Source organism: Mus musculus, chromosome 5, assembly GCF_000001635.26.
Source record: "Mus musculus strain C57BL/6J chromosome 5, GRCm38.p6 C57BL/6J".
Taxonomy (NCBI): Eukaryota; Metazoa; Chordata; class Mammalia; order Rodentia; family Muridae; genus Mus; species Mus musculus.
The window spans coordinates 149376657-149398657 of NC_000071.6; the positions used below are offsets into that span (position 1 = coordinate 149376657).

General features: G+C 46.9%; 1 protein-coding gene across 2 annotated transcripts in view; it reads left to right on the forward strand.

The window, feature by feature from the left end:
* The window catches only part of Medag (mesenteric estrogen dependent adipogenesis), a 64083-nt gene that overhangs the window by 9016 nt on the left and 33066 nt on the right, over positions 1 to 22001 (forward strand). For both annotated transcript variants that reach the window (XM_030254803.1, XM_006504940.4), the window contains 2 exons: positions 13 to 135; positions 15452 to 15546. The gene's annotated coding sequence lies outside the window, so the exon portion shown is untranslated. The remainder of the gene's footprint in view (positions 1 to 12; positions 136 to 15451; positions 15547 to 22001) is intronic.

Genomic DNA, 22001 nt, shown 5'->3' on the forward strand with positions numbered 1-22001 from the left:
GTCTGTTTTCAGGGTTGTAGCTCAGGAATCCTGGGAGAAGCATGGAAGAATCTTCTAGCATGTGGGGACTCTCGGGACCCAAGAGGGAGAGTAACTCCTAAAGACGTGGAGGCTTCTAGTGCTTCAGGACAGACAGTGAGTGTGTGGGGGGTTGGAGGGGATGGGGTGTGGGTACTGGCATGGAAGCAAATCTGTACTATTTGAAACACCGAAGTGAAGACAATCATTATAATGGGTTAATAATTGAGCAGGCCATTCCTTCAAGAGTTACATTTTTAAAGGGAATTTCCTGTTAGAAGGTTCCAAGGAAATCAGATACTGTTCATTGACAAGCAGGAATCTGAACAAGTAGGGGAATCCCCAGGTCCTTCGACCTTACAGGATGGGTTTTGTCCTTTGTCATTCATCGGCGTTCCTTGGGGAAACTCATCTATGATGGCTGTTTTAAACACTTCGAGTATCATTTTTACATCCCAGGGCTAAAAGAAGATGTGGCTCAGCCTCTGCCACCATTTGAAGAAGCCCAGGTTGCTCTTGCTCCTTCTTTTAAGGCTCAATGGTCCTGCTCATCAAAGCATTTCCCCAGCGAACACACAGTGGAGGGAATTTAAATTCCATCTTGATGGAATTTGAACCAAAGCACACTGCCCAGTGTCACTTTATACGCTGTGAATCATCAAGCCAGCTACGAATACCTCGAGGGGTCCTTGCCGTTGTTCAACATAAATCAGTAAAATGACAGGCAATTGACTCTGAAGACAGCTTTCACATGGCTGAGAGGCTGGAGCTGCTGGAAGCAAATGAGGGCATTTTTCTGTAAACCACTTGTGATTAGCGCCAGAATAAACAGTAGATTGGGCTTTATCCTCCACACCACACTCCCCTCCTGCTCTGGATCTCTCATTAGGCGGAAGTGAACACTTCCCTCAGTGTTGGGAGTGGGGGTTGGGGGTTGTCAGTGGGAAGAAGCAAGTTTGTATCTCCACACCTGATGAGTACTTCTGACTTCCCCCCCAGAAGGAAAAGAAGAAATAGACTTGATTTGACTTTTTTTTTTTCCTATGAAGACATAAAATAAGGGCGAGAATCAGACCGACCCTTCGATGCAAAAGCTTGTCGCTGTGCTATGATGCCCTATCACGGCGCCTGCCAGGGCTTAGAATTTCCCTTAATAGAAAGGAGCGTGTTTGAGAGATTGGCACCTGGCAGCAGTGTCTCATGATGTTACAGGCTTATATTCTTTGTAAAGCATTTAATTAATTAATTAATTAATTAATTTAATGTATATGAGTGCACTGTCGCTGTCTTCAGACACACCAGAAGAGGGCATAGGATCCTATTACAGACGGCTGTGAGCCACCATGTGGTTGCTGGGAATTGAATTCAGGACCTCTGGAAGAGCAGTCAGTGCTCTTAACCACTGAGCCATCTCTCCAGCCCCTCCACTTATATTCTTAAAGACACCAGGAAGGTGGCAATGTTAAGCTGATGGAGGCACTGTCTAAGGAGATCTGACGCCAACCTGTGCCACCACGGCCTCCTGGGCCAAATGGCCCCTTAGGTTGTTGTGTCAACTGATTTTCTCCAACAAGAGTCAGGTTTTCCACGAAAAGCATCAAGTGTGCCAAATCAAGTAAGTCTGTAAACCCAGAGGACACAGCCTGCCTGTGATCCAAAATCTGAACTGACACACGCCCTCTGCCACCTGATAAGCTGGGAGTCATCAAGCTAACTACAAATACCCAAGGGCTCCTTCATTTAGAATCTTCCAGACTCATGTGACTATACATAGTAGGACTTTCGGCTATGTAAAAGGTGAGACAGACAGACAGACAGACAGACAGACAGAAATTGCATAGACTTCCTCAGTAAGCAAAGCCTTATCTAGGAAGTACAAAACCTTCTAGCTCCTCAGATCTAGTTGTCTTCTTGGTTTGTTGTAAAATCTTGACTTAAAATCTTCCATGCTACAACTGAAACCACTTACGAAGGTTTAATCGATAGGAACGAATCAATGGACCTGAAATGTCTTATTGCTCTCCCCCCACCCTCACCCTGGATGCCCAGAAGCCACATGAGAATGCCAGAGTCAGCTGCCATCTGCCAGGAGAAAGCCCTGGTGACTGTCTTGGGGCCCCATTCCTCCGAGGCAGCTGTGATGAGGCATGAATTGATCCTGGTGGCCGAGATCAGGTCCTGGGAGCTTTGAACTTGTTTCAGTTTGGGCTGTCTGTGCTCCCTGGGGTCCTGCCCTAGGGAGGGCAGGTCATGGCTGGACGCAGGGAGGTCAGCACCGCCCTGCTGTTGAGTGAGGGACTGGAACCACTTTCCTCTCGGGAGACTGTGTCGCTTTCTTAACTGTTCTAGACTGGAGTGTCTCTGTTTCCAAGTTTGAGGTTAGAATTGGGCTTTTGGTGTTGGGGCAAGGATGAAATGGAAACTTCTAGGTCAGTGCTCAGCTCCAGACCAGCTTGTGGGGAGTGCAGGAAGGCTGGGTCAGTGGTCATGGCCGGGAGGGAGAGTGCAGAGCCCTCCTGAGTAACTTTGTGGTTGGCAGAGTTTCAGGCCTGCCTGGCGTTTGCTTTTTCCTTTGGGAACATGGGAGCAGCCCTGCCTCATTGGAGAAACAGTGAGTTAGGCACCATACTGTCTGGGCTAGTGGCCCAGGTGTGTCCTGAGTGGGTGTGGCCCATGGGAATGAGAACACTGGGCTGTGTGAAGGGAACCTACAAGTGTCAAAGGCAGCTGGGACCAGGAAGCAGCATCAGACAGCGCAATTCCTTCCCGCTCGCTTGCTGGGCTTGTCCAAAAGGAGCATCTGTTTCTTTTCCCCACTTTGGATGCCTTTGCACTCCAACCCAGCAATGCCTGCAAGCAACAGCAAACACACACAGGGGAACAGCATTGTTGTGGGACTGGGCCGGTGTGACTCACTCTACCTCGGTTTCCCGGGTCCGGCGGCTCCAAGTCCCAATGTAGAAATAGAGTACGGAGCAATATGTTGTTTTGGTAGAAAGCTATGGGTTTTTAGTCTGGAATGTCTGTCGCCAGGGCCCATCCAATTAACTCGCTTGTCGGGAAATCAGAATAAATAGCTCCGAGGAGGCGATCCAGGCTCTCCATGGCCTTTATTTCTTGTTCCTCTTCCAGGTTAGGCAGGTCTGCAGTAACCAGGCCAGAGAAGGAAAGAATACATGGCTTCATTCTGCCTTTGCCTTGCAGGAAAGAAAGGGGGTCGATCCCGTGCGTTTTTGAACTAGGGGATTCGGGCCAGCTGTGTCTTGTGGTAGTGATAGGTCAGGAACAGGCTTGGAGGAGATGGTACCCTCCTCCACAGAGAAGGCGCCATGCATTCTGGGTCAGCTGTGTTGATTGGCACCTTGGGTGGCGATGTGTCCTCAAGGGTACCAACTATTCTGCGGAGCTTGGCAGCTTTGGGCAGTCCCTGTGAGAGATCCTATCCCACTGTCTGGTCAAGACCTTCAGGAGAGCGGCAATCTGTATTGGGGCAGTGGGTGTGCTGTGTGGGTTCCCAGGGTCAGCACCCAAGGATGGGGCTTTTATCTGTAGCATTCCTTTACATAGGATACTTGCAGAGGAATGCTGTGGATAATACTCTGGTCATCCCTGCATCTGTCGATCATTGTCACAGGGAGATGGAAGCCAAAGCCATTTATTTGCATAGGTAGCCTGCCTTCTCTGGGTCTGAAGGAATCTACAGCTTTGTGCAGCAAAAGGGACAGCTGATGGCGGGTGTGTGTGTGGGGGGGGGGGGGTTGTTTTCAACTGTCCTTGAGCCAGGCCATCCAGTATGCTTCTCACACACTCTCTCCGTAATCTCAGAGACCCTGCCTCTCTTTTCCCAGTCTCACCCCTAAGACCTTGCAGGAGTGTTTCCTCAATGGTGATGGGAGGCAAAGAAGCGGTTGGACCTCTGCTCTCTGCGGCAAAGCACCTCAAATAATGATGCCTGTGAGCAGAGAGGGGCATGCCTGCTGTCTGAGGCTCCCTGCTCATGGCAGGCGGGAGTCAAAGGCTCTTTCTTCAAGGACTGCACATTAAGTTTGTCTTTGTGCTTCTAGCTGCTTCCATTTCAAAGGCTCTGTCAGCGAATCCAGGGAGTCATTCCTGGACCCATCGGGCGTCTCCATGGTGACAGCTAAGCAGGCCTGAGGGAGAGAGGCACTTTCCCACAAGTTCCCTTTTCTGATTTTTTTTCTTATTTTTTTTTTTTTCAGTAGTGACTGTGGCTGAAAATTGAGCTTAAAAAATATGATAAAATAGGAACTCCCTAAGCTATTTTTTAAAGCCCACTGTACATAAATATATACGTGTCATTACCAGCCTCAGTGGGGTCTAACATAGCCTGAGAAACAAGACTGATCTCTCTCTCTGTGTCTCTCTCTCTCCATGTCTCTCTGTCTCTCTCTGTCTCTCTTTCTCCCTGTCTGTCTGTCTCTCCCTCTCTGTGTCTGTCTGTCTGAAGAAGAGAAGGAGTCCACTTTTCCCATTCCCTTCCATGTACAGCCTCTGGTGAACTGCTATGGTCTGTTTGCCCAGGCCTGCAGTCCCCCCCCTCCCCCATCCCCTGCCCCCTGAGAATGAAAAGCATGTCAACCAACCACTGCATCAGTAGCAGAGGTTGACCAGGACGTTGTAATTGTCCTCTTCTTGTTTGGCAGACCCACCAGAATAACTGCTGTATTCTTATAACACCCCCAGTGGCCACATGCATAGACGAGTCTTCATGCAGTACACTGGGAGAGTCGTTGCTGGTTGGTGTCACTGGGCAAACATCAGAAAGGGTTCTTGTGCAAACCTAGATTCCACAGGCCAGTCTCCTCACATGGTCCATTTATAGTCAGGAGGCTGCCGTAGATGGTAACAGTCTAAGGGTACTGCTAGAGAGCTCTACTTCCATATTCCCCAGAGTTCCCAGGGGTGCATCTCAATGCTCTGTCTTACAGGGCTTGCCTATTTTCCACAGGTGGCTGTTGGTGGGTGGATGGGTGGGTTGTGCAGGACTGCAAGATGCTGTTCCTTGCTTGTATTAGTCGTGAGAAGACACACCCGACGCAGGGTGACTGGGCCTCCCTCCCTATTCCAAACTTTCTGTTTTTCTTCATGGTGTTGTCTCGTTCCACCAGACTCAGCTTTCCCTGTAAGAATGGGCTCCAGGAACCCAGGGCAAGCATAGCTCATATCCAAAACTTTCCCGGACAACGGAGGCTTTTCTCGTGGGTGGAGCTCACTCAAACTTGGTCTCAGAGCTTGGAAAATGGTTTTTTCTTTTTTTCCTTTTTTTTCTTTTCTTTTTTTCTGGGAGCCATAAAAACTCTGAAAGGTGGCAAATCTCCAACCCTTTCTTAGAAAACTACGCGTTGGGACCATTTCACAGAGAAACGGTGGAGTTACAGTCTACCAGAAAGAATCTTGCCTCAAGAGGAATTTTCTCTCAAGACCTAGCCCCAGCTGTGTATTTCAGCCCCACCCAACTCACAAGCTGCCAGACGCACCCAGACAGACATACACAAGTCTCTTTGTGGGTGTGGTTCAGGCCAAGCAAAGGCCCTCAAAACATGCATGCTTATTTCAAATATTTCATATTTTTGTATATGCTGAATATACACAAGCAGGAAATGCAAGCTTGTCTGCTCAAGTCACCCCCCCCCACACACACACACCATGATCTGCCTACGAAGTCCTCATTCCAAACCCAGATAGCCCAGGATTCCTGAAGCTGCCACAGACTTCCAGACAGTGTCTCATGAAAAGACTTTTGTGGTAGTCCTGTGCTCTTCAGAAATCACACGAACAAGCTGAATATGGTAACAACACACTTGCAACCATGGCACTCAGGAGCCTAAGGCAGGAGGATCATGGTTTGGGGTTAGCTTAGGCCACGTGCTGAGTCTTTTCTCACAAGGTTACACTTCCAAGTACACATTTCCACCTGTTGTTTTCTTTGTCCTCTAGTTTCCTCTGCCCGGCACAACATCCCTGAGCTGCCAGGTACTGAGTGTCATCATCTCTGAAGGCAGCTGTAACTAATTAACCCAAATATGGTGACTTGAATTAACAACAACAACAAAAAAATCATTCTCCCACTGTTTCTGGAGGGCAGCTGTTTGAAATCAATGCGTCAGCAGAGCCCGTGTTCTTCTGATGCCTCTCGAGGGGATCCTGTCTGGTTGTGTCCAACTTCTGATAGTTCCAGAGTTTCCTTGCCAAAGGCTACATAACTCTGATCTCCACCCCTGCATAACTTTTTCTTCCTGTATGCCCCCGCCCTGCACCCCAGTATGTACCATTGAATTTAGAGTCTACCCAGCTAATCCAGTTTAATCTCCCTTGTCGGCTTCACTGGATTCGGAGTCACCTAGGAGACAGTCCTCAGGGAATGGCTGGAGGATGTCTCCAGGGAAGCTGAAGTGGGGAGAGAAAAGCACATCTTAAAACGTGGGTGGCATCATTCCCCGTGATGGGGTCTGGGATTAAATGGAAAGAGGAAGCAGAAGTGAATTAAACAGAAGCGTTTCTCCCTGCTACCCGACTGTAGACATAGTATCTATTCTCACTGCTACCCGACTGTAGACATAGTATCTATTCTCACTGCTACCCAACTGTAGACATAGTATCTATTCTCTCTGCTACCCAACTGTAGACATAGTATCTATTCTCACTGCTACCCGACTGTAGACATAGTATCTATTCTCACTGCTACCCGACTGTAGACATAGTATCTATTCTCTCTGCTACCCAACTGTAGACATAGTATCTATTCTCACTGCTACCCGACTGTAGACATAGTATCTATTCTCACTGCTTGGATAGACAACACCCCACACTGTGAGCCCAAGTAACCCCTTCCCTGCCTAAATTCTGTCTCCTCAGGTATTTTGTCACAGTAACAAAAGAAGTGATTAATGCGCCAGAACACTTGATCTAAAGCTGCATAACTTGTATAAATCTAAAAAGGGGGCCCCTTTCCAAGGGAAGTGAATTCACAAAGAATTCAGGCTCAGTGTGTGGGATGTTTTCCTGTGGGCCACTCTTCATCCCACTGTCCGATTGTTCATTCACAGCCAAGCAGCTCACAGAGCCTGGTGCACAGCCATAGTTCATTTGTTCTGCTGGATTGAATTTAAACTTGGACCCAAGGACTCTATCTGCTTTATTTCAGGGCTCCATGTCTGTGCATGCCTTGATTATAAAAACAGCAGCTAGACTAATTAAAGTAAATAGTTTCTTAGCTCCCATCGGGTTTCTGATGAAGTATTTTATACTGTTGTTTCAAGTCGCCATGTTTCAAGTATGCCAGAACTATATAGGTATGAATAAACGTTTTTTTTTCCAGTCTTTTTCTTCCTGTGAATCGAGTTTTCTCAGACCCTGAGGATTTGAAACTAAATGGATTTGATTGAGATAACTTTTCATGCATAAATTTCATTATACTTAGGATAAGAAGATATACATTTATAAGCTATGTATGTATATATAAATGAATGGGTTTGTATGTGATCTTACTGATGATCGAGACCGTGGTGGTTTGAATGAGAATGGCCCCCGCAGGCTTCCATATTTGAATGCTTAGTTCCCAGTTGATGAATTGTTTAGGAAGGATTAGGAGGTGTGGCCTTATTGGGGGAGGTGTGTCACTGGGGGTGGGCTTTGAGTTAAAAAAACCCACACCATGCCTAATCTCTCTCTCTCTCTCTCTCTCTCTCTCTCTCTCTCTCTTTCTCTCTCTCCTTCCCTCCCTCCTTCCTTTCCTCTCTCTCTCTTCCTCCCTCCTTTCCTCTCTCCCTCTCTCCCTTCCTCCCTGGTACCTGTGGATCAGACTGTAAAGCTCTCAGCTACTGCTCCAGCACCATGCCTGCCTGTCTGCTTCTTACTGTGACAGTCATATACTAACCCTCTGAAACTGTAAGCAAGCCCCTAAGTAAATGTTTCCTTTTATAAGAGTTTCCTTGGTCATGGTGTCTCTTCAAAGCAATGGAACAGTGACTAAGACAGCGATTTCCATTTGGTTGTTGCAACATAGTTCTTATTTCTTTATAAACATAATCAGGGGGGCTGGAGAGATGGCTCAGCATCAAGAGTAGGCTATTTTTTTTTTTTTTTGTAGAGGACTCCAGTTCAACTCCCAGCACCAACATGGCAGCTTATAACTGTCTTTAACTCTAGTTCCAGGGCATCAGGTTCACTCTTCTCTTCTCCACAGGCCTCAGGCACATACAGTTAGTGTACATACATAAATGGAGGTAAAAGCCCATATATATATATATATATATATATATATATATATATATATATATATATGTCAATATTCAAAAGCCATAGCTAAGGGTAACATTCTTAAAAGAGAGTAAACAGAAGGACAAAACTTTAAGTGTTAACGTTAAAATGTGCTAGGACAGTGGTTCTCAACCTTCCTGATGCTGTGACTCTTTAAAGCAGTCCCTCATGTTGTGGTGACCGCCAACCATAACATTATTTTTATTGCTACTTCACAACTGTAATTTTACTTCTGTTGCGGATCATAATGCAAATATCTGATATGATATGCAACCCCTATGAAAATGTCATCCAACCCCCAAAGGGGTCCTGACCCACAGGTTGAAAACTTTGTGCTGGGACGTTATTACTGTACTCGCAACTGGAGGAGTTTTATTTGGCAGAGTTAAACACTGCATCGAGAACAAGCTTGACACTGCAGGCAGGAACTTTGAAAAACAGCCTCTCCCTGTGTGTGTAACTCACATGGTATTCACCTTGCAATGTGAGCAGCTGGCTGTATTTGACTTATGAAATATTTGGAAACTGGAATCCTAAGACAGGAAGAATCTGAGTTTTTGTTTTTGTTTTTTTTCTTCTCTTCCTTAGTCAGAGTGACAATTGTTTCAAGTTGCTTGATTTCCACTGTTTTTATTCCAAATTCTTTTCAAAATAATGCTTATGGGAGCAGGGCCTTATTAACATTTTAAAATAATCATTTATCCCTGTTTCCAATAAGCAAACCACAGAACATGCAGAAAAGAGACAGAGAGAAAACAGCAACAACTGTTCTGTTTGCAATGCTCAAAGCATGCCACCTGTGGCTGATCAAGAAGCACTGGTCCCTGTGGTCATCCTTAAATGAAGTGTGCATCACTGTCTGGAAGCTTTACGATGCATTAACATCGAGCCTTTCAACTTCAAGCAACAACGGCACCAGTCAACTAAGTCAGGCTTTGCTAAGTGAAAAAGGACAGAGGCAGAGTCTACATCCAAGCTGAAAGCGTGGTCAGAGCTGCTTCCTCTGAGTTTAGTTCCCTCTTCTGCAAGGACTGTGTGACCTCTGGACATTTGTTAGGTCATATCCAAATAGCATAGTTCATACAGAGAAGTAGAGAACCTGTAGAGGATTAGACAACTGGTCGACCACAGAGCTGGATGCTCTCATTATGTCAGAGGACTCTGTGTTTGATTCTGAAGTCCATTGTCAACTCTGTTTTTAACTTCTTGGGTTTAAAACTTCTTGTTTGAAACTCAAGCAGTTCTCCAACAACAAGAAATAGACTACCAGTCAATCTGTGTCACTGTGGTAAGCTTCTTTTCTTGCTGCCCACTGACTGCAGGCAGATGACGACTGTTGATTAAAAGGCATGTTCTTTCTCCATGTCCTTGTGAAAGAATCTAGCTTTGGTTTCTGTTGGTGATGGTTTGTTTGGTTTTCATAAATTCAGGCCAACTGGGGTGAGGCAGGATAAACTTGGTCTAGACTCCAAATTCAGCTGTGGTTGTGCTCATACACAGCTGCAGACAAAAAGTGACTTTGCCTCTATCCCTTTGGCACTGTGCTGTGAACTTGAAACCCACACTCACTCAATCTCTTTAAACTACACTTATTTATTAGAGGGAGGCATCTGTATAATGATGTATGTGTGGAGGTCAGAGGCCAACTTGCAGAGTCATGTCTCTCCTTCCACCGTGTGGGTCCTGGGGATCAAACTCAGGTCATCAGGCTTGGTGGCGAGCTGAGTCATCTTACCCCAAACCACGATCTCGCAAGGACTGTCAATACACTGTCGTGTTTGGTCCTATGTTTCCACTTGCCAAATAGGAAGGAGGTGGATATTGAGAGTGGAGAGTGAGCAGGGACAAAGCAACTCTTCCTGGCTCAGGAACACACAACTCTTCTGACCCTGGCACTACCAAGAGCTTTCCAGGCTTTGTGTACGCTGGGAATGCTGGAGAACTCTCCCTGCTAACAGTTCTGATAAATTTCAGGCATACATTCTGATAAACTATGCTTAGACTCATCCATTCACCATGCTGGCCTGATGCACTTCAATTTGAAGCTGTTTCTGGACCTGAGGAAACTTTTCCACAACCAAGCTCTTTTTCTACCTAGAGTTTTCCCTACTTGCCCCTCCTATCTCTACTCATAATCATCTCAGTGACTTAGTGGTCCCTCTCCTGTCACCTAAGCTCCTCCAGGGATGTAATTGGGTCCTCTCTAAGGCAATCACCTCTGTCTATCCCAATGCATGCTTACGTGCGGAATCATAGTTGCTAATGAAGAGGAAAGATCAAGTTGAACGGTGGACTCTAGTCTTCTTTGAACACACACATATCCAGTCAGCTACTTCTCAGGTATCTTATTTTTAATCTTATGTCTTCTGGGCCCTCCTGAATCAATTAGCAGTTATTGAGAAAATGTCCAACAAACATGCCTACAGGCCTATCCAAGAAGCCAATTCCTCAACTGAGGCTCTCTCTTCCCAAGTGAGTGATGTTGGCAATTGAAGCTAGCTATGTGTCTTAGTCAGGGTTTCTATTCCTGCACAAACATCATGACCAAGAAGCAAGTTGGGGAGGAAAGGGTTTATTCAGCTTACACTTTCCACATTGCTGTTCATCACCAAAGGAAGTCAGGACTGGAACTCAAGCAGGTCAGGAAGCAGGAGCTGATGCAGAGGCCATGGAGGGATGTTTCATACTGGCTTGCTTCCCCTGGCTTGCTCAGCTTACTCTCTTATAGAACCCAAGACTACCAGTCCAGGGATGGCACCACTCACCATGGGTCCTCCCCGCTTGATCACTAATTGGGGAAATGCCTTATAGCTAGATCTCATGGAGGCATTTCCTCACCTGAAGCTCCTTTCTCGGTGATAGCTCCAGCTTGTGTCAAGTTGACACACAAAACCAGCCAGTATACTATGACACAGCCTTTCCCACTTTTAGTACCTATGCACGCTACGTGAATTACTGTGCTAGGTAATCTTATGTCAACTTGATACAAGCTAGAGTCGTCTGAGAGGAGGGAACCTCAATGGAGAAAATGCCTCTGTAAGATCAGGCTGTAGAGCATTCTCTTAATGATTGGTGAGGGAGGGCCCAGGCCATGTGGGTGGGGGTCATCCCTGGGCTGGTGGTCCTGGGTTCTATAAGAAGCAGGCTGAGCAAGCCATGTGGAGCAAACCAGTACATAGCATCCTTCCATGGCCTCTGGGTCAGCTCCTGCCTCCAGAATCCTGCCCCGTCTGAGTTCCTGTTCTGGCTTCCGTCCATGGTAGACTACAACATGGAAGCATAAGTCAAATCAATCCTTTCCTTTTCCACTTGCTGTTTGGTCATAGTATTTTGTTTCAGTAAAAGCAACCCTAACCAAGACGGCTACTTACCACCTCTGTGCCTGTGTTTTGGTAACACTACTAGTACTTCCTCCCTACGTTGTTCTCAGGACTGAGTCTTCCTTAAATAATCAGCATCTTAGATATCTTTCTTGTTCAGCTCATTTTCTTATTTCTTAAGGCATTCTTTTCATATGTGAATGCCTTATAACCAAAACAAACCCGAGACTATCTACACAGGTAATGCCTAGGTGCTCATCAGATATACCAAATGGCGATCGTCAGAGAGTTGTGGCTTTGGTGCTTTGGACCCTTGAATAGAACAAATGAAAGTTCCCCCCAAATAAGAGCCGGTCAGTGTCTCTTCCTCTTGACTGGAGTCAAAAGTGGTGGTTCTGTCTCCACAAGTCTGTGTCCTCAGAATGGGACAGTGGTCATACGTGCCTCAGAGGCTAAGACGAGGAAACGAGACAATTTGCACAAGCCCCGAAGCATCCAGGTGCTTGCTAGCTGTCTACCTCGTTTACAGCATCTATCCTGGTACTTAAGTTGACTACTGAAAGAAGTGTGTTGATTGTCCTGGAAATCCCACAGCTAGCTTTTCCAGGAGAGTTCCACCCTACACCAAGAATGCAAGTCTCTGTCATTTCACCTCAGACCTGGTCAGGAGAAGCACTTTTTCTGTCTGGGAACAACCAGGGCAGAAAAACCAAAGACAACAGTCGAGAGAGCAATCAGCTCCCATGCCGAGGAATGGCTGCCCCCCCCCCCCAACCCCCCTGTAACTGACAAGGAGGCAGAGGGTGGCTGGAAGGACAGAAAGAACCAGAAAGTTTGCATGAGTCACCAAGGGCATGGTGTGAACTCTCTGAGACCTCCGTGGGAGAAACGGGGGCTGAAGGTTCTTTTGGAAGACGTGCAGAGCCAATGGGCTTTTATGGTTACTGGTCATTATATCCTGGTCCCCTGGAGTGGCTTGCAAGACTGTAGCTGCCAGAGGAGCTGGGGCTTGCACACAGTGGGGAAACTGTGTGGGTCTACATTTAGCTCCTCTGTCTGCTCCATTCTCAGCATCCGAGAGGTACTGATTCCTACCCGCTGCTCTGTATGTTTCCCGTTGGTCATTCTCCGGGTCATCCTAGGTGCTGCATCTGTGTTCAGAGGTTGCTTGTGTAGCATCCAGGGAGATCTGCCTTCCCCTGCAGCAGCAAGTTTCGTCTCAGAGAACCCCATGGCTCCCTGTCCTCAGTTTATTTTGTGAGAACAACCTTGGATCTCACCCTTCTCCTTTATTTCCACTTGGACTCTGGAATCTAAAGTAGAAATGATGTTCTGTGACCTTTAAGCGGGATACCAGCTGCCTCTCCACCCTCTCCCCTGAGATTTAGAACCACACGACCAGTTCCAACCAGTTCCGTAATACTTTCTGGAATGCCGAGCTCCTTCCAGGCAGGCGTGAGTAATGCTAAGACATCCCACCAAAGGTTACTGGGCAGAGCAAATGCTCGCTGGAGGCACATTCTCAAGTGTACACATCTGTCCCTGTGGCAGCTTCGGCTGAAAAACAGCAAGGTTCAGTTTTGCCCTGAGTTTTCAGTTCTACCCCCGAGGATGAAATAGGTTTCAGAAATGCTGCTCTCCATCCCGTCCAGGCTTTCTAGGATGCTGAGGGGGGCATGACTCTGGGTTGGGCTTGGCTCAAACTCACCTTTGGCAGAAGCTGTCTGCCATCGACATGTTTTTGCTCAGGCAAAAGCAGATTCCATTGGCAGCCTCGGGGGCCATGGTGGGAACAAAGAAGCAGTGAGAGACCTTTCCCTGGGATTCCTTAAACTTAAAACAAACAAACAAACAGTTTAAAATTTATATTTTATGTGTGCTAGCATTCTGTCTGAACTCCACCCTACAGTATCCTGGCAACAGCCAGGTAGGCCTGACCCACTGTAAAGGAGCTGCTTGCCCCCTCTTTACTCTCTTGCTCTCTCTTCCTCTTCCCTTCTTGCTCCCATTCTCTTCCCATTCCCTTCCCTACTCTCTCTCCATGTGCTCATGGCCAGCCTCTACATCTTTACTCTCTCTCTCTGCCTTTCTCTACCTCTACTATCTTCTTAACTCCCCTCCCTATGCTCTGAATAAACTCTATTCTATACTATACTGTCATGTGGCTACTCCCTCAGGTGGAAGGGATGCCTCAGCATGGGCCGGCCGAGGCACACCCTTCCCCCATACCTCACCACACATCCATAGAACATATCCCCCTCTCTTTATCTTTTTATAAACACATCAATGTGTGTGGGTGTTTTGTCTGCATCTATCTGTGTACCGGTATCTGCCTAGTATCCAAGGACAAGAGAAGAGGTGCCAGGTCCCCAGGGATTGGAATTACAGATGGTTATGAGCCACCATGTGGGTGCTAGGATCTGAACCCAGGCCATCTTAACCGCTGAGCCATCTCTCCAGTTCCCGACATCCCCTAAGTGTTTTAAAGCTTTCCTCTGTGCTGCCACCACCTCACCCAGAAATCTCAGTGAGCACTCAGGCTTTGATGAGGTCGGTCACTGTTCCTGGGTTGATGGATTAGAGGAGACAGGAGTTGAGGGCCAGATTCCCTAGCCAGAATGGAAGAAACTCAAAGTTCCTTTAATCCTTTCCCCTCATGCCTTATGACTGCCCCACCCTCCACCCAGAAGCCTATTCTACCACGGTCAAGCCCAGTGTGCCTTAATTTCTCCCCCAAACATGAAGAAACTTTTAAAAAAATTATTTATTTTATGCATACATGAGCACACTGTCTCTGTCTTCAGACACAGAAGAAGAGGGCATAGGATCCCATTACAGATGGTTGTGAGCCACCATGTGGTTGTTGGGAATTGAACTCAGGACCTCTGGAAGAACAGTCAGTGCTCTTAACCTCTGAGCCATCTCTCCAGCCCTGTGAAGAAACTTTTAACCCTTGTCCAGCCACAGCTCTGTAATAAAAACTGCATAGGATGAGGTACAGGCAGAGAGAGGTTGGGAACTGGGTGTTTGAACAAGTTTAGGGTGCATTGTGGGATGAGCAGCTGTGGGGTGGACTGGAAATACACACCAGACAATGCTTTCTTTAAGTAGATTACACCTGTGGATCCCCTCTGGTTTTAAAAGAAAATTTATATTTGACATTATTTGACTCACAGGATTATGTTTGGGTGTCTTTGGTGGGCTACACGTAGATCATGCTTGTGTGTGGATTTGCGGCTTGTTCATCTCAGCAGGGCAAGCTAAGAGAATGTGGCCCCTTCCTGGGAGTTAGACTAAACTCTGGGAGGAGGAGATGCAGGGAGAGAGGTGGGGGTACTCACCAGGCAGTGGGGAGAGTGGGGGTGGGGTGGGTGGCATTCGTTTGTATTTCGATTGTGTGTTCGATTGCTGTTGTCTTTACGGCTTTCCTGTCTGCGGAGGAGCCTGGATCTGTGGTTGCTGCCTGGCCAGCTCTGTGTGTGTCGGGGGTTGGGGGTGGTAAAATCATTTGATTGCATCTTCTAGTTGTACAGTTTGTACTTGAAATACTTGAGAGTGTGTCCGGGATGGGGTTTGGGGAGGGAGGCAGCACAGAAACTACCCCGGCTTAATGTCCATATATAATCATCTTGTGTTGCTGGAACCTTCTTTTTGGATAAAAAGACATTGACTCATAACTGAGCAATCCTGCCTCACAGGGAGGAAAGCAACTTCCTCTCAGCCCGTTTATCTTTAGAGGGCCAGGTCGTTTCCATAGGCTGTTTAGGAAATGGCTGTCAAACACCACAGCGAGAAAAGTTAACTTTCTTATTCCTGTCTCTCTCTCCCCACAGATGGGTCTGAAATTCTTGCTTGGGGCCATATGGATTGGCCGCGCAGGGAGGAAATTATATTCAGCTTTCTGTTTCTGCTCAACTCTTTCCACTGGGTAAGTGGGCCCTTTGAAGTGGCACTTGCCTTACCTCACATTCTGACAGGAATGACTGATCGCCTTTCAGTCCACACAAGATAAGGAGCCACGTCGGAGCTGTCTTAACTAAACAATAGCGAACCACCCAGAGCACTCTTCCAAGACGGGAGAGAATTCCCCACATGTGTTAAGCATTTTATTCTTCCCAAATGCATTACTCTGTATTATTGTGTTAAATTGGATAATGTCGACATGAAAGGGCCGTGTCAATTGTATCAGATAACAAAAAAGTAAGATTTTGTAACAATTATGGATTTGATTTTTCTACCCAGACATCTGAGGCCCTGCAAGAGAATGTTAAGAGCCTTAAATTGCCCACTAATGGGAAACTATGCTCTGAGTGCGGTCTCTTTTCTAATCTTGGCTGTGTTTTCTCTTCTGCAACAGATGTCATCCACCTGGGGATGTCAAAAGAGAAAATACAGGGCGCTGGGCAGATGGCTCAGTGGCTAAGAGCACTGACAGCTCTGGCAGACAAGCCAGGTTTGGTTCCCGGCACTTATGTGGGTGTTCAAAACCATCAGTGACTCCCATGCCAAGAGATCTAGCGCCCTCTTCTGGCTTTCCATGGACACTGCAAGTATGCAGTGCACATACATACATGCAGGCAAACACTCATATACATATAATGAAAACAATGAAACCCAGGCAGGGTTAGGGGTAGAAGATGTTGGTGGAATAATATGGAAGAGAATACAACAAATCTACTCTTGAAGATCTTGACTGGTGTCTCTTGTGGCTCTAGCTTCAGGCTGCTGACCAAGAGGGCAGATTGTATTTATAGCCAGAGAAAAGGAAGTAAGATAAAGAAATCGGACTTGACATAGAGACAATCTGACAGTCACTGCTTGTGTCTGTCTTATTTGAGCTGTTCGACTGGCTGGCTGTTGGTGACAGGCAAAGGCTCTGTAACTTATCACAAAGTGACTTCCATGTCACCTTAAGCTGCAGTTCAGAAACCTTTGACCAAACTTTAAAATGCAGCCCTGTATGGGTACTTTTAGGCCAACTTGACCCAAGCTACAGTCTTCTAAGAGGAAGGTGCTTCAGTTGAGAACATCTCTCTGTAAGATTAGGTTGTAGGTAGGCCTGTGGGGCATTTTCTTAATTAGTGATTGATGGGGGAGGGCCCAGTCCATTGTGGGTGGTGCCATCCCTGGGCTGGTGGTCCTGGGTTCTATAAGAAAGCAGGCCAAGCAAGCCATGGGGAGCAAGCCAGTAAGCAGCACCCTTCCATGGCCTCTGCATCATCTCCTGCCTCCAGGTTCCTGCCCTGCTTGAGTTCCTGTCCTGACTTCCTTCAATGATGAACAGCAATGTGGAAGTATAAGCCAAATAAACCATTTCTTCCCAAATTGCCTTTTCATTGCAGCAATAGGAACTTTGACTTAGACACTGCCAGACAGCTTTAACCCAAATATTGACTTCAATAGGTACAACCGTAGTGGAGATAAGAACTCCCTTGAACCCTCTCAAAGACTTCCCTGGAGTGGGGCTGTTTGGAGCCTTTCCTGATCTGGTTTGCCTCTAACTCACCCTACTGTCTCCCCTCAAAGCTATTTACTTTTTCTCTGGCTTAATTGCTGTTTATCAAGACTCAGGAAAATTCTTGGCAAGCCTGGATTCAAAGAAAACCTTTAGAGGTGATGAACGGAGCAAGGAGCCTTTGGAGAATCAGTTCACAGGACCAGAAGAGGTCAGACTGACTCGGGCTGGTGTGTGATTGAATCCCATATGTGGACAAAAAAGGGGGAAGTGTCATAGATTGGGGCAAACCATGGAGACTGGCTGGCCACTCAGCTGAAGTGACTGCCTGACACTCAGTGGTTAGTTATAAATTCTCCAATTAGGTTTTAAGGTTGTGAGCTGAGTTTGGTTGCAGTTCACATGCAGGACTGTACTGAGGATTCGAAAATTCTGTTCTGTTTAACTCAACACCGCCAAGACCACTGAACCCTGGATAGTGATGGATAATCCATGACTTAGTTAGGGTTTTACTGCTCTGAACAGACACCATGGCCAAGGCAACTCTTATAAGGACAACACTTAATTGGGGTTGGTTTACAGGTTCAGAGGTTCAGTCCATTATCATCAAGGCAGGAACATGGCAGCATCCAGGCAGACATGGTGCAGGAGGAGCTGAGAGTTCTACATCTTTATCTGAAGGCGGCTAGCAGAATACTGGCTTCCAGGCAGTTAGGGTGAGGGTCTTAAAGATCACAGTGACACACTACTCCAACAAGGCTACACCTCCAAATAGTGCCACTCCCTGGGCCAAGCATATACAAACGATTACAATTCACTTTTTGGAATATTACTATATTTACATAAGAATAAATAGTGTGTGACCCTTATGTGAGTGGCTTAGACTCATCACAGAGAAACAGAGGTTACTAGGGGCTGCAGAAAAATTGAAGTGGCTATGTGTGCATGTGTGTGCACGCATGTATACTCGAGGACATGCTCATGAGTATGTGTGTGTCTGTCTGCAGGCATGAGTGTGTGCACAAGTGTCTGTGTGTGTGAGAGATGATGTACACACCTGTGTATGAGCACAGACCAGGGGAGGGAGTCACAAGTCCTTCTGTATCACTCTCACCTCATTTCTTTGAGATAAGGGTATGTCACTGAAGCCGAGTTAGGCTGGTGGCCAGCAAGCCCTGACAATCCCCACTGCGTCATCTCTCCAGCCCCATAATGGTACAGAAATTCAGCTTGGAAAGAAGAGAGTTTTCTGGGGATATGTTGGGGCATTCATTTCCCAAAACATGAAGTGTATCTCCTAGCACTGAACTACACACTTGAAACTGTTCAAGTTTTTGTTATGTGTATTCCTATCACAATTTAAACAAATTTGGGTGTGTAGTGACTTCCAGGGGGATGGATAGGCCTGGAGAAGAGCTAGAGGACCCCAGGCCCTCTCCAGGGAGGACACCTTCAGATTGATGCTCCACAGACATGGGGCCAGCTTGCCCATGGAAGGGTACCCTGCAGCTCAGTCCTGCAGTATGTGAGGACTGCTCGTTAGTGGCATGTGGTGTCAGGAGGATGGAGGAGCACATATGTCTGTCTCTTTCTAAAGGACTACCCATCAGGTGGAACATCTCTCCTGAGACATTGATGCTGTAGAAAACACCATGCCGGGCTGGTGAGATGGCTCAGCGGGTAAGAGCTCTGACTGCTCTTCCAAAGGTCCCGAGTTCAAATCCCAGCAACCACATGGTGGCTCACAACCATCCGTACAGCTACAGTGTACTCATATACATGAAATAAATAAATAAATAAATAAATAAATAAATAAATAAATAAATAAATAAAGATTTAAAAAAGAAAATAAAAGAAAAAACCCACCATGCCATTCAGGGACTATAGAGGTAACACCTTGAGTCATGCCACCCTTGCAGATAATAACATTCCTTAAAAGTTATTAAGGAATAACTTAATTGGGCATCTGCCAAGGGACAATAATGGGATGCCAACCTCTTCCTTTAACCCTTTGGCTTTTCAGTCATCAAGTAAGCAGTTGACCCTCCCCCCTCCTTATGTCCCCCTCCCCCCACACTGCCCACTCTTACTACCTGGTCAGAGACCCAAAGCACCATGTCTGCCAGGTTTTTCACACAAACCTCCAAAACCATGATGGGAAACGGACAAACATCTCAGAGATGACAGGACAGACGCTTGCCCTCGTTGCCTTCTTACTAGCAAGATTTAAGACTTTGTCTTCAAAGCTGCCAAAACTGGTTCCAAGCTCCCCCTCTCACACAGCCGTGTGCCCTATAAGAACATTCCTGTCAGTGACAGGCTGCCCAGACAGAGTAAGGCTAATGGAGCTGAAAGGTTCCCAGAGCTCAGGGAGGTTGTAACCGTAGTAATGTTGAAACGCAGCGCAGTTCTGGGGTGCTTGCGTTGATGCTGGTGCGAACGAGTCTACCCTGTGATCCACTCTACAGAAACGATATGTATAGTTCTGTATAGCATACGATGCCTGTTAACAACAGCAAATGACGGTGCTACTGCGTTTATTATGTGTTATGCACTTACCATGCTGTATATTCATTGCTATTTGAAAATGCACTGCTGTGAGACATACCCTGTCTGTGATGCTGGCAGCTGCCTCACGCATCTGTGTATCTCATCTCTAGCTGCATCCCTTTCTCTCGTACTTGCCTTAAAATCATGTTCTTCTGTTCGTCGTCGCCCTAGCAGCAACGCTACATACACCAGGCAGCTTAGGTGCACAATGACCACGCCATCAGGGTTTATTAAATGCATACTGTGATGTGTGAATATGTTTGTTAGGTTTTGTCAACTTGACACAAACTAAAGACACCTGAGAAGAAGGAACCTCTGTTGAGGAATCGCCTCCACTAGATGGGCCTGTGGGTATGTCTGAGGGAGCATTTTTTTGATTTATGAGGTCATATAAGACCTCTTGATTTCTTGGGCCATATAAGAAAGTCGCATGTGCAAGTCACAGAGAGCAAGCCAGGAAGCAATGCTCCTTTGTGGTCTCTGCTTCAGTTCCTGCTTCTGGGTTCTGCCTTGAGTTCCTGCCTTGGTTTCCCTTGATGATGGACTGTAACCGGTAAGCTGAAATAAACCTCGTCCCTCATAAGTTACTTCTGCCCAATGTTTTCTCACAAGCATCCAACAGCAAACTCCGCCCATGACCAACACTGAGTTAACTAACAATAACAAGTCACATACGATTTTGCTCTGCTAATTAAGGTCAACGCCTACAATTGTCCAGAGAGCCTTCTGGAGCTCTGCACTGCATGGAAGACCCCTTCATTGGCAGGGCTTCCCCTTCTCTGACCTCATCTGTGGAGTTCAACGCTCCCCTCCCCCACATGTCCCCTTTACCTGCAGAACGCCATGTAACCTTAGTTAGATGACAGGTTCGTCTTTCTTGATCCCAACAAGAATCCATTCAGCTAGCACCTGAGACTCCTGAACTGCTTCCCAGGCTAATGAGACATCTCGGTACCCTAAGCCCTCAGCCCATCACCTTTGCCCATCTTGGATGTCCCTACCTTTAGTCCCTCCAAACTATCTAAGCCTTGACTCACCCCAAGTAAAGTTGATCTGCCTCCTGCAGGGGTCCCAGTGTGGTCATTCATTGTCTGTCCTCACCCCCACACTTCATCCCTGTTGGCGTCTCTCCTTCCTTTGCTCTCCTGGATTGATATCAGCTGACCATCCCCAAGGGCTGGGAGAGTCACATATGTATATGCTTTTCTGTGTTAAAGATGCACATGAACATGGCACTTGGTGGAGCACGGAGACAGCAGGTCAGTGCGGCTGCCCTTTCTGTGCTCCACCCATGGAGAGCGCCCACAGCTCCTTTCTTCTTCCAAAAAGCACCTGTTGACTGTTCCTAAGCCCTTGTGCACCACTGCCACACCCACTGGACAGGCCAGACACTGGGGCTGTGCACCTCCACCCCACCCACTGGATGGGCAGACATTGGGTCTGTCTCTGTTTTGGGTGGCAGATCCCTCCTATACAAAGGTATCTATTTGTTCCCTTCTTTCTCACCCTTTCTGTCTTTGGGGGTTTCTCAGTTCTGAGTTCCCTCCCAGCTCTTAGAGTACCCTCACACATACTTCCTGTCCTGTCTGGAAACTCCTGACCCTGTGTTTCTGCTGTCACTCTGAAAAACAGAAGGGTCTATATAAATCCCTGGGGTTGACAATGCAAAAGAGTTTCAGCAGTGGTCTGTGGTTGAAGTCCACAGCGGTGAACATTCCTCTCCTTCACAGTGTCTGTGAGGGGCTGCAGGGAGCATCGTGGCTCTGTGAACCATGGTGTCCCTCACTAGGGTCAGTACCAACTCAATGTCAGCAGCATAAAACAGTACCGCCATCTCAAATGCCTGCTCCCTTCAACAAAGATAGGTCACAATTTTTTTTATTTAGAAGATTGGAGCACTTTGGGGACCTGCTTTGAAATTCATAATTTTATTCTAAGAGTTGATTTACAGAGAAATGTCAGCTAAATAACCAGAAGGCCACAGACCAGGGTCTGAGTTCTTGTACTTTGAGCTCCTTTAAAAGAATCTGTAGTGAGCTGGGCGTGGTGGTGCACACCTTTAATCCCAGCACTTGGGAGGCAGAGGCAGGCTGATTTCTGAGTTCGAGGCCAACCTGGTCTACAAAGTGAGTTCCAGGACAGCCAGGGCTATACAGAGGAACTCTGTCTCGACCCCCCCCCCCAAAAAAAAAGAACCTGTAGCTTAGTAGCTAAAACAAGCTGAAACCCAATATGCCCTTGGCAACAGCTAGCTGGTGCCATCTAAAAACAGGTCAGAGTTACTGTTTGACTGTGGTGACATTTATCTTTTGTGTACAGTTAGGAGTAAAAGGTCAGACTCAGTGTTCTGGGAGTGTGTTCCCATGGGGGGAGGGTCT